Source organism: Lycium barbarum, chromosome 1 (assembly GCF_019175385.1).
Source record: "Lycium barbarum isolate Lr01 chromosome 1, ASM1917538v2, whole genome shotgun sequence".
Taxonomy (NCBI): Eukaryota; Viridiplantae; Streptophyta; class Magnoliopsida; order Solanales; family Solanaceae; genus Lycium; species Lycium barbarum.
In genome coordinates this window covers 23463467-23476012 of record NC_083337.1, presented here as the reverse complement: position 1 = coordinate 23476012, position 12546 = coordinate 23463467, and the positions used below count along the sequence as shown (strand labels likewise).

At 35.2% G+C, this 12546-nt stretch overlaps 1 long non-coding RNA gene across 1 annotated transcript; it reads left to right on the top strand.

Annotated features, from left to right (window-relative positions):
• Positions 1 to 1805: 1805 nt before the first annotated feature.
• Positions 1806 to 7398, top strand: LOC132634734 (uncharacterized). The gene is made up of 7 exons (XR_009580329.1): positions 1806 to 1981; positions 3290 to 3429; positions 4234 to 4522; positions 4623 to 4701; positions 5076 to 5384; positions 5501 to 5832; positions 7220 to 7398. It is a non-coding gene; the product is annotated as an uncharacterized LOC132634734 (long non-coding RNA).
• The last annotated feature ends 5148 nt before the right edge of the window (positions 7399 to 12546 follow it).

Below are 12546 nucleotides of genomic sequence, written 5' to 3'. Positions count from 1 at the left end.
CGAGGGCCCTGTCCCGACTCGTGTACTTCAATCATGTTCATAGAGGCCTTGCAGACAGATTCCTATGTACAACTCAGTTATGTTTTGTTAGTGGATATATGGACGTCGCAGGCCCATTGTATATATACGTGCGCATGATATTATATTCATAGGTGGCCTTCTTGGCCTTATTTTGCTGTTTGAGACATAGAGGATGCGAGTTATCAGTTAGTTCGCTCGGTTTCCATAAAGTTCCGGATGCCAATCATGCCTCACCAAGGTTGGGTCGTGATAATGCTTAACCTATGATTTATTTAATACAAACAATAGGAACCAGTGTAAGTGTTATTGTGAAGTCCATTTAGGAAGTAGGCTGCTTAAAATCACTAAGTGGTCTTCTTTGTTCATGTAGTTGTGAGATTTCATGTTCACTATAATTATTTGTGAGTGAAATGCTTTTGAAAATCCCTTTCCCTTTCCCTTTCCCTTGTCTTTTCTTGATTCTTTTGGTAGCTTATTTATCATGCTCCTAAGTAAAGTCAACATGAGAAGTTCAACTTATTTAAAAAAAAAAAAAAAAAATGAAACAGTCTGGGTGTTAGTATAGATGGATGTGGATGATTTATTGGTATTGTGTGTTTGAGATTACAGTTAAGTCCCATACTTGGTTGATCAGTCATGAATTGTCTCTGTTGTAAAGTGAGGTCTTTTGTCAAAGTCTTAACTGTATTGTTTGAACTTGATAAGTTGGTGTTGGATACAACTCTTGATGTGTTTCTTTTTCTCTGAAAATAAGTAAATAAAGGAACACTTAGATAGAATGTGAATCTGTTTGTTGAACCTCTGAATATATAATAGTGGGATGCCTTATTGCTTCTTTCCTTTCCCCTTAAATGATCTTGCACTTAGTATAGAGTCAGACAAGATAAGCCAATGGTCTGTTAGTTTGTTATCTAATACTAGAACAAAGGAATATTAGGTCCTTGGCTTAAGGTAGCAGATTGGTAGATTGTTCATGGCAGTATCTATGTTTGTGTTATTATCTAATGTAGGCTAGACCATATGTGATCACCTCTGATTTGTGGTAAATGTATGCTAATTGTCCATGACTGATAGTAACTCCTAGAATCATTATGATGATGGCATTTAAGTGTGAATTATGTTTCCCCTTTTGGTTTGCTCAAGGTTGTTCTTCTTGACTGAATTTACTGCCTATGCAAATGGTGTGCATAACTGATTATGTCACAAGTCCTTCACCTAGGAAGAGTCTACTCCTAAATTTGCAGAGTTTGATAAAAGGGGAAAAGTAAAAAATGGAAAAAGGTGATTAATGGTAGGAACTATAGGATCGAGTCCCCATTTAAGACTAACTAGAGTTAATCTAGTTGATGATTGGTTAATAGGCTAACTGTCAACCTGTAACTTAGTCATGATCATGTTGAAACGGAAAAAAGGTATAACAATATAACACTACAAGAAAAAGCCTTATCTGCGACTAACATTTAGGGACGAGATCATAATCCCATCTCTAAAAATACATGTATTGGGACGAGATTATATTTTGGTCCTTAATTTAGTACTTTATTAGGAAGGTACTAAATCTAGTCCCTAAAGAAATTAGTAACCGGTCCTAAATTATAATTGAGGGCCTTGAACGGAGAGACTGACCCCAAATCTAATACTAAAAAATTAAAATAACGTATGGTTTTCTCAAATTCCAGGGGCCAAACCAATTAAAAACTTTTATTTTGACAAAAAGGCAGGAGCCAAACCTAGATGTATAGTGAAACAAAAAAAATTCTAAGAATTAAAAAAACCTCTTTGTTCTCTCAAAACACAAGTCATTCGCAGATCTACCCCAAGATTTACACATCGCACCCATCGTGTACTCTGCCCTAGTTCTGCCGATCGTTGCAGAAGAGAGCTTCCCCAAGAAGTGTTGTGAAGGCCCAATCACAGCAGGTCCTTGCTAATCCTTAGAACTTCTAGGGTTGAAAAGAAGGTACGTTTTTTTACTTATTGGTCTACTTTTTTTTTTCAATTTAGGTCTTGTATTATCAGTATATATTGCATACCCCTTTGGATCTTGGTGTATTTGATTGGTAAGCTAAGAGTCCTGGAGTGTCATTGTCGTTTGCGATAACCCAGTTGATGTTTAAGGCTGATTAGGCCTCAGGTGTATGAATGCTAACAGAGATCTCTATCTTTTGTTATCATCATTTTAGTTTAATTAGAAATTGTTCCAATTTTTACTTATCAAAGTAGAAAGTGTATAAATAGTCCAGCAACGATTTTTACTCATAATATATTTGAAATCACCAGAATCTTTTTCTTTTTTGCTGGGGAATTTGTTATATCGATCTTATTTTGTCTCTAATGATGGTCATTTGAAACTTTACTGAGATACCAGAATCCATTTGGCATATGTTATTGCTGTCTGTTTTGCGTTTTTATTTGTGGATTGTTTAGAAATTACTTGGTAGGGCTGCTTATCGGCAGATCGGTTGGATATTTGCGCTAAAAGATTCGGTTTAGTAGTTATCGGTTTTTAAATGGTTTTTAAATGTACTACTATGCTAGCTTACCATTAAGATATTGGTTGGTTTAGTTTCAGTTTAGTGGTTTACCCTTCGGTTTATTGGTTAATCAACGCTATTCTAGAAGCTACATCCTACCTAAATTGAAAAATCAAAACATTACTGCCAGCCTCGCTTCATTTTGCATATAAATGAGAGCTTCATATACCATTGTAATTTGCACCAGCTATTCCTCAGTAATATGACCTGCTAACTGATGAAGAAATAAATTTGAACTGGAAAGATACATTGTTAGACCAACAATTATATTTACTATATTATTTTGGAATAAATTCTAGCAAAAGAAGCTTCACACGAGATCTAGTCTTTAAAGAGTAAAGAACAAATAGGAGTAACGAACATAAACCTAGATACTTGTGTATCAATTTTAATGTATACTCTTACCACTATGAAGAAAGGTTAAAATAAAATTATTTGGATAATTTTAAATAATTATTAGATCATGGCTGTTCGTATCTGTTTAATGTAAAAAACAAATGACCATCGTCCATTCTAATTTTGATCATTATTAAAACAATGGAATATTATCAGGAGTACAACTTGTTTGTTCTATTTTAAAATTTGTTTACAGTTGAACCTTTTTGGTCAGATATAAAGCTTGTTTACTTCATTTCTCAAAACACAGTAGTCTGCATCTGATCGTAATTGTGTGCATCTTAGTATTTTTCTTATCCTTTATCTTTTCTTAAACTAATTCTTATGTAATCTCCAAGGTTATGACACCTAGTAAGCAATGGATGCCACTTGTTGATAATCAGCTCGATGAAGCCTACTTAATCGATGCAACTATGGACCTCAACTCGTAGCCATGTATTTGGCTTTGCGGTTGGAGCAAAGGCGAAAGACTTGAAAGGTGACACTTCTTCGAAGGCTGAATTACAATTTTCGCTACATTCATCACGAGAGAAAACAAATTATTGAATGATGGCTTGTCATGGAAAATGAGATGAAAGAAATTAAGAAAATAAAAGAATTCTTCGTTGGTCAACAATCATATGTCCCCCCTATGACATAGACCGTTTCAACTGAATGACTACTGTTTTTGTCGGCTTTACCAAGTTAGTAACAATATGCCTGACCTTTTAATTTATTTTGTGAATTTGTGTATAGTCAATTTCTATCTTAAACTAATTCTAGCAGTTGCTTGACTTCACCTCTTCTGAAGGAAGGACCCCTTTCTTCACATCACTTGTTTCTTTAAGATGGAAATATCACCACTTCTAACAACACTTGCACAAACACATCATATTTATAGATATGCAGCTTGATCCTTGAGGCAGAAAATGCCTCTACCTTAAGCTTTTATGCAGCTAGAAAGTTATGATCTTAGGATTCTAATTGATATTTTGGATTGAGTAGATACATTGTCCTTTCCCCTCAGGATGCATGAACCTCAACTGAAAAGTACTTGGCATATAAATGTGCTAGTTTTAAACGTAGAGTTAGTATTATTATTTATTTTTGTGATGCTTGATCGGGATTTAAGTATATTTAGGCACGCAGTTCACTAAAATATGCACTCAAATATATACACAAAATTTGTCAAGTCGATCCCACTTGCAGAAAGCCGATAAAATCTCTTTCCCCATCATTTTCTCAGCTTCTGGCATTGTCTGTTGGTGATAAATCCCATAACTATATCTTGTTTTATTGACAGGCTAGCAAAGCATAACAATATCTTGGGACTATAATATATGAGAAGTAATGAAGAACACACGTAGAAAGGTGGTCACTGGCCGGAACATTGAAATACTTAAAATGATGACTCTAACAGTAATAAGTGGTGAGCAAATCAAGTACTCAATCTTTTTGTCTTTTTCACGGCAAAGGAACAGATTGGTACATAGGAAATCCATGCAATGAAAATGAAAAGACAGCTTAGGTAATTTATAATCTTGTTCTCTGCACCAGCTTTTGCTGAGCTTGTTGACAATGCTATGGATGAGGTACACGTGTTGTGGTTTCCTGTTCCGTTATTTCCTTCTCTCTTCGCCCTTCTTCCACCACCTTAATCACTCCCTTTCTTTGGAAATATTTTTCCTTCAGGTTTGCAATGGAGCTACCTATGTCAATGTAGATGTGCTGGACAACAAGAAAGATAAGGGTAAAATGATATTAGTTGAAGGTATATATATTCATCCACTCTCCTTGTAGATTCTTTTGTTCAATTTTATGTTGTTGGTTCTCTGGATTCTTGGAGATTTTGGAGAGATTCTCCTTTATTGTTCTACAGACCATACTTGTGGATCGGATACTTGATCTATAGTTGGTAGGCGAAAAAGCTTTATTACATGCCTCACAGTTGTGCGAGACTTCTTTTTGTCTCACACTTTAGTGGACCTGATTCTTACACTTTTGGGTCCACTAAGTTGTGAGACAAAAAGAAGCATCGCACAACTAATGTTAGTTGTTGTGTGAGACATATAATAAATGTTTTCATTGGTAGGCCGCTCTTTTTTATTCGAATCTTGAGTTAATTCTTTCACAATTGGACTACAGATAATGGTGGTGGAATGACTCCAGATAAAATGCGCTCATGCATGTCTCTTGGATATTCAGAAAAAAGCAAATTAGCAAATACTATTGGCCAATGTGAGTTTATATATCTGTTGCAACAGCCAAACCATCTCTGTTCTGTTATTCGGGCGTGCTAAAAAGTTTTATTGGATCAAACTGTTTTCCATATGCAATAATTGCCTTATTGTTTTGTAATGTTTTGCAAGATGTAAATGGTTTCAAAACAAGTAGTATGAGACTCGGGGCAGATGTGATCGTATTCTCGCGTTGTCAGGGAAGGGACGGGATAAGGTGATTTTATGGGCTAGTAAATATTACTTGCTAATTTCTTATATAGTTATCTTCCTGGAGACCGATTAGCATTGTAATTATAAAAGTAATGTATTGTTTTTTATTTTATTTTTTAGCGCAACACAAAGTGTTGGGATGTTGTCATATACATTTTTAAGGAGCATAGGGAAAGAAGATATTGTTGTTCCTATGATACGACTTCCTAACTACTGCGAAGAACATATATATTCTTCTTGTTCGAAAAGTTTCAGTGAAGATAGTTACAATATGAGAGGCACATAAAGTATTAAATACGATTTTTGTATTTGGCAATGTGAAGATTGAATTTGTCAAGAGAGAAGGAACATGGGAGATGTTGCTTTGATCTTCAGCTGATGATTGGAAAAGAAATTCAGACATGATAGCATAATGGTCTCCATATGAAAGTGAAGAGGATCTCTTCCAGCAGGTATTTCCTATTTTCTCTTTATGTAGTTATAAAAGATGATAATAATTCACGGTAGCTGAGAACTATATTCTTTTTTTCTTTTCTGGTGTGTGTTTATGCTTTTTCGCATGCTCCTATTTTCTTTTCCTCTTCATCTTGTTTAAGAACTGTTTCTCTTCTCAGAACAATAGAACAAATTGATTTTCGACTAGTCTTTATATGGATTGTAATTACAAGATACTTAAGCACCTTTTTCCCCATTGTTAGTGATTAATAGACATTCCTTTACTTCAATTCTGAATCTAATTCGTGGAGAACATTGTAGTTCAAGTTTGACTAGTAATATCTCTCGATTTTGCAAGGATGCGTATTATTTGCAGTGGAACAGCTTTTACAATTGAAGTTGGATTAAGTTAATATGGCTTGAAACGAATGGAAGACTAGACATTATTTACAATGACATTTAGTTCATATAGGTGGTTAAGTTACCGAAATTTTAGATCAAAGATTATGGTTTCACGTAAATTAAAGAGTATTCTCTCAATTTGCATTTGAAATTAAACTTTGCATAACTTGAAGGTTGGGGCGCCATTTTGTGAGCATTGTGCTTCTATGGCTGAATTTGACATTTGCTGGAAGCTAGTAGCTGCTATATTTGTAGTTTACTTCATTTATGTTCATCCAAACAGTGAACATCTAAGGTTGAACTTGTTTCTTATATCATTTTTATGAGAAATGATTAAATTCCTCAGTATTCCTTTGTTCTATATGCAATTGTTGTAGTGATGATGGAAAAAGCCTTATTGAAAATAGATAAAACATGCTTCTACCAGATGGAAAAAAGTCTTATTGCTGTTAACTCTTGTTTTGTTTTTATGTTTTTCAAGTTTAATTTTTGTGGTTCCTTGTTTGGTACCAGAAAGAGCTCATAGTCTCACTTGGTTTGATATTCTCCTTGTTTTACAAGAGGCCTTAGTGGAAGGTTAGAAGAATTAGTAGCTATAGTCTCAGAATGATTTTTAGCTGGGAACATTTATTAGAAAAAGAATAGCCGTGAGCTATTATTTTTCGAATTTCACCACTATAATATAGAGAAATTGAGAGAAGTCCAATAGCTTATTTCTCTTTAATGGGAAACGACGCCTTAAGTTCGATCACTTCCATTATGTTTGTCACAGTTGTTTTAGTTGTGGTTCTTTAAAATAGATATTAGGTTCTTGGTTAATGCATCCCAAAGCTTTTCTAATTAATATTTCTTATATCCCTACAACATTGATGTTCTGGATAACACCTGATGAATTTAGACTGCGTTTGGGGTAAGCGATTTAACCATTGCTAGTGTAAAATTTACTTATGTTACTAATAATTATTCATCGTCTTTTCAAAATTGTACTTATATATTTTGCAGATTGAAGTTACAAGTCAAGATGCAAGTTTGGAAGATGCACAAGCTCATATTATTTTGCTAGGAATGTTATGCAAAACTCAATATCATAGTCTAGCTCGGGATATTAGCTAAGATTTTTGTTAAGGTGTTAGAGCAAATATTGAAACTAACATCATAGATCGTTAACCATTTTATTGTAATTTTCTCTCTCTCTCTCTCTCTCTCTCTCTCTAATATATATATATATATATATATATATATATATATATATATATATATATATATATATATATATAAACTTTTTATATCTAGATTTTTCAGTAGCAATTTGATAATTATTGATAAAAAATAACATTCTTGTGGCATCAAGCTTTAGGGACCACTCCTGGTCAGTAAGGACTAGAAAAACAGTCCCTAAAATTGGTGTATTACTTTAAATAGGGACCAATTAAGGTGGTCGCCAAAATATTTAACGACCAGAAAAATATATAATTCCAATGATACTAATCATGTGTTTGGGATGAGATATGTAGTCTCTAAAATTATTTAACGACCAGATTTTCTCTCCGTCGCTAAATCCCTTTAACGACCAGAGTATTGAACCCGTCGTTGTTGACCTTTAGCGGCGGAAGATATTACGACCAGTGGCGACCAGTTTTTTCTCGTCATAATTGCTCTATTGGGACCAGATTTAGACTTTTAGGGACCAGTTTTCCCTTCCTTAAAGGCCATTTTTCTTGTAGTGTAATGAAATGGTGTCCGAAAGGTGATATGTTCTCCCTTGCATCCTAAGTCCTAATAAATGCCTCTTTTGGAAAATAAGGAGGTCAATGGGTTGTGTGTATTCAAGATAGTAATGTAGGCAGATGGGGGGGGGGGGGGGGGGGTATATTTGACCCTTTTCTTTGTGATACCTTGGATAATAAGTCATGCTTCCATTCCATCTTCTTCCTTGAACTATGTTGTGAGTCCACTAATCTAATGTCCCAGTAACAGAGGGAGTTGAACCTATTCTGGTTATGTTTGAAAGAATTTGTTTTCCCCCTATGCAACATTAAAAGTTAGTCAAAATGTGTGATGTTTGTCCAGTGTTAAAAAAATGAAGATTAAGCTACGGCCATAACTAAGTTAGGTGCATCCCTTTTCAATCAATTTAGATCTTTTCTGCAAATGACATAGAATCAAGAGTAAAGATAGGGAAATTTCTAAACTTTGAACTTAGAAAAAAATGTGAAATTCCTGTGCATTTTTTAGACTTTGACCTTCCTATTTTCTTAAGATATGTATAAAGATGTAACTGTTGTACGTAAGACTTGTGTATCTTATATGGGAACATGATAACTTAAAGGTCTCTTGGCAGTTGTTTCTACAAATGATCCTAGCTGGGTTTTCATTATTGCTCTTGTCTTGAATTGGGTTCTGTGAGAAGTAACATAGTACCATACTAATAAAGGGTTGTACCATTTTAAAGGGACTTGGATTTGCACCTGCTTGGTTTTGTTATGCTATATCTGCTGAGATTATAGTTTGGATCCTGTTGTCTATTCTTTGTCTTCTCTAGAAGAATTGCCTAGACTTTGGAACATAATATCCTAACAAATAGTAGGAGTCTTCACTTGAATTGTCCATAGAATGGCTAGGCTCATTTGAGAGTACTTAGATAATTTTAAATATACTCCATGTATACTAAACCTGTTGTGATTTTATTATACCTAGATGATGGGTTTTCCTTATTTTTGTGTGTCTCTATACTTCATCATATCTGTCTGGTTCAATATTGTCCTGAATTGCGTTATATTCATGAGATAGTCACTGTTGTGATTATTTGGTTTAAGTTTAGTCTAGGCTTTAATGTGCCCACACAGATTACTTTTATTTTCATGCTCAAGTCATCTTATCTCTCCTGTACTTGTTTCATCTGTTCTTGTTGGCTGATGGTTGTTCCATACACATGTATATTGGGCCTATCCTGTTTATTTTGAGCCATGTGTCGGTGTATGTGGATCTGTGTCTTTCATGGTTATTGGTTGAGCAGCAATTTAGGTAAAGGGAGGTCTAGTTTGAACCCTTCCCTGGTGACCAGCCATGCCGGAGGTTCATGCAACCTCTTGAAACTTGTGCGGCATCAGGAATAAAGGGGGGTGATGACTTGTCCTTCTACCACCTAGTTTGGGATATTGAGTTTGAGGACATGGAACACACATATGCCCTCACATGAGCTTATGAATAAATAGGCTATGTTTCTTATATGTGTGCATATTTATGTATAGAGTGGATTTATAAACTGTAGTGTGTTATGTATATTATGTGCATATATCATATGTATGATAGGAATAGTAAATATAAACTAACCGGAGTCTTTTGTTTTTTCCCTCTCTACTGCATGGCCTCTTGGTTCGAAGTCCAGCCACCTTATTGGGCTAAAAGCCCAATATAAAAAAAAATGTCTTTGAGTCCAAAAAAGAAGAAAGGGAAGCTCATATATTGAAGGCCCAATCATGGGTAAAAATGATTTGAAGGCCCAACCATGGGTAAAAATGATATGAAGGCCTAGCCATGGGTGAAAATGGTTAGGGTTTGGTACACCCATTTCACTTTACTTCGTTCTATTTCCTTATTTTTGGTTTGTTTGTATTGTATTCATTACTTGTAAAACCCACAAATATTATTGGAACCTTTATTATGAATATAGGCATCTTAATAAAATGGTGCATATGCCGTTTAGACTGACTTTAGCACCTGAAAACTCTTTCTAGAACTTTGAAAACACGTACTGAACTTTGGAGATAAAAATGGAAAAAAAACAAAACTACTTTTTTAATAAATAGTGAACCAAAGAGGTTTGTCTTAATAGAGATGGTATAACGAGTGGTGTAAAATTAAGTAGATTAGACAAAATTTCCCTTTCATCTTTCAAAACTATCAAAGCATATTTCTTTTCTAGTCATGAATTATTAAAAAAGCAATGTTTTGGGGCCAAAACCCACCCGAATCTTTTTTCTTTAAATTGAATGATTGTCAAAAAATGTTTCTTTGGGCCTAGCATATTTTAATTTAGTCTTCAAAAAGGATTTGTATAAAGTTATCATTTGAGCTAGAAAAATTTGTTGGGTTTTCACACACAAAACTCTAAGGATAAACAGACTAAGGCCCATAATGTAAGTGTCCAAACAAGGAATATTTGGGTCCAGGCCACGCAGCCAATTTCTTCAAATAAGATAAAAAGCATTTTGGGGTCAACACACATTTTAATATTTTTAAGCAAACGAGCCTATAACCAAAGTTTTGGGCTAATGTTTTAAAGGGATTTCAATAAAATGTCCTAAAGTCCAAAAAATGTATTTCAAAGGCTGAATTTATCTTTGAAGCTAAAATTTGGATTTTTATGGAAGTATATATATATATATATATATATATATATAGCGAGTGTATTTTGTAAAGGGAACATATACAAATAGTTTATTTTTTAGCCACAAACAATTCATTTTCCCTTTAAACTAACTGCGCAAAATAATATAAAGAGTTCTTCTTAAAAGGATCAAAATAGTCCAATTTACGCCTAATTTACCATAATTTAGGTAAGGGTATTCTAAAAACATATTAAGCGGATTAACCCGGTCCATATGTGAATAAAGAATGAATAGAATTTAAACCAATAAGACAATAAATAAACTTTCCACTCTTCTAGAAAACTACTATCGTTATATATATAAAAGGAACTAATTATACCCGGATATCATAAATCCGAATTTAAATACTCTATATATAAAGGGAATATATTCAATTTTTTCAAACAATGATATGCAACATGACAAGTTTTTGCGGGAAATAAACACTAAAGTAAACAGTTCATGCTAATACTCACACATTGGAATTCGAAGGTCAATCGTATCGTACGAATACTTAATACTAGAGTGCCTAACACCTTTCCTAGGGGATCACCATAACCCTTACCTAGAGCTTTGGATTAAGAAAGTTTTTTTCACGGTGTATGAATAAACCTTTCAAAATCGGTTTTCCTAATTTCGTAAAAATTTGGTGGCGACTCTTTTAAAACAAAGTCCGAAAGAGCACCAATGATTTTGAAGTACCTTTTCCGAGCGCTAACCCCACCCGCAAAAATGCGAACCGTTACAACGGACAAAATTAAACATCGTATCAAAAAACTTTCTGCCAAAGTGAAAAGGAGAAGTCCTTTTCTAAGCACCGAGACATAAGGACCCTCTCTTATCACGATTAAAACTTCTTACAAAGAAGATTAACCTTGGAAAAGCATAAGAGCTATCCCAAAAATCAGTACCAAGTACGATTTAGACGAATATTACTCTGGTGAGACAATCAAAGTTGTCATAGTCTGAACCTTTGAAAGGACTAAAAAAATCAGAGGAGCAGGCAGGAGCATCCGAAAGCTTGGGGGTAGAAATCAGTAGATGAACCCGGACTTTGGGGCTCTAGTAATTACATATATACACTTCCTGTCTTTGAATTATTAAAAGAAAATGTGAGAAGTGAAGCAAAAATTTAATCTTCAAAATGTTGGAGCATCTATCATAGAATCTTTTCCAAAGGCCTAGAGGTAGGAGACTGCAAGCATAATTGTTCAAAAAGCAAAACAAGGACATGCAAGCCCTAAAATAAATAAAGCATGGGTACACAGGCCCATCAAAGCTATGGGGAATCAAAAGTTAAGGGGAGGACGGACCACCCTCGGTAGGAGCAGGGGCTCCCAGATCTCCACTCTCAGAGCTGCAATCCTCAGACGATCGTAGGTTTGCCATGGCAGACTCAGCTTCCATAAAATCCACATCGCCATATAGAAAGGCCTCATCCAGGTCCTATTTCTTGTCCAAAGCCTCTTAGAGGGAATCCTGGCAAGACTTCAGAATAGCAAGGTCAAGCATTAGACTGGCCTTATGTTCCTGGGTAGCCCGGCACCGCTGTAGACTTTCCTACTTTACTCGGAGTTAGGCCTGGGAAGCCTCTGAGCATCTGAGCTGACCCCGAGCAGTCTTCAGATCGCTTGACAGGCGGTGGACTCGCGCCTGAAGGTCTTGGAGGTTAGAATCTTTGGCCTACAAGGACTTCATCTCTTTGTCTAACTGGTGCTTGCTTCCGTCGTAACTCAGCCGAAAGGAGTTCATCAAGGATTAAGATTCACGGCTTCTTATTTGTAGCGTTTCAACTTCCTGGCACATTTGGCGGTTCTCAGCAGTTATAGAGCTTGGCCCTTGCAGTTTCCCCATCTCAGCTATAGCGGAGGTGGTGGAGGTGTGACATGCGAGGATCTAGTTGGAAAGCTGGTATAGCAAGGTTTTCAAGTTCGGACAGGCTGGCTCTATTTGAGTGGA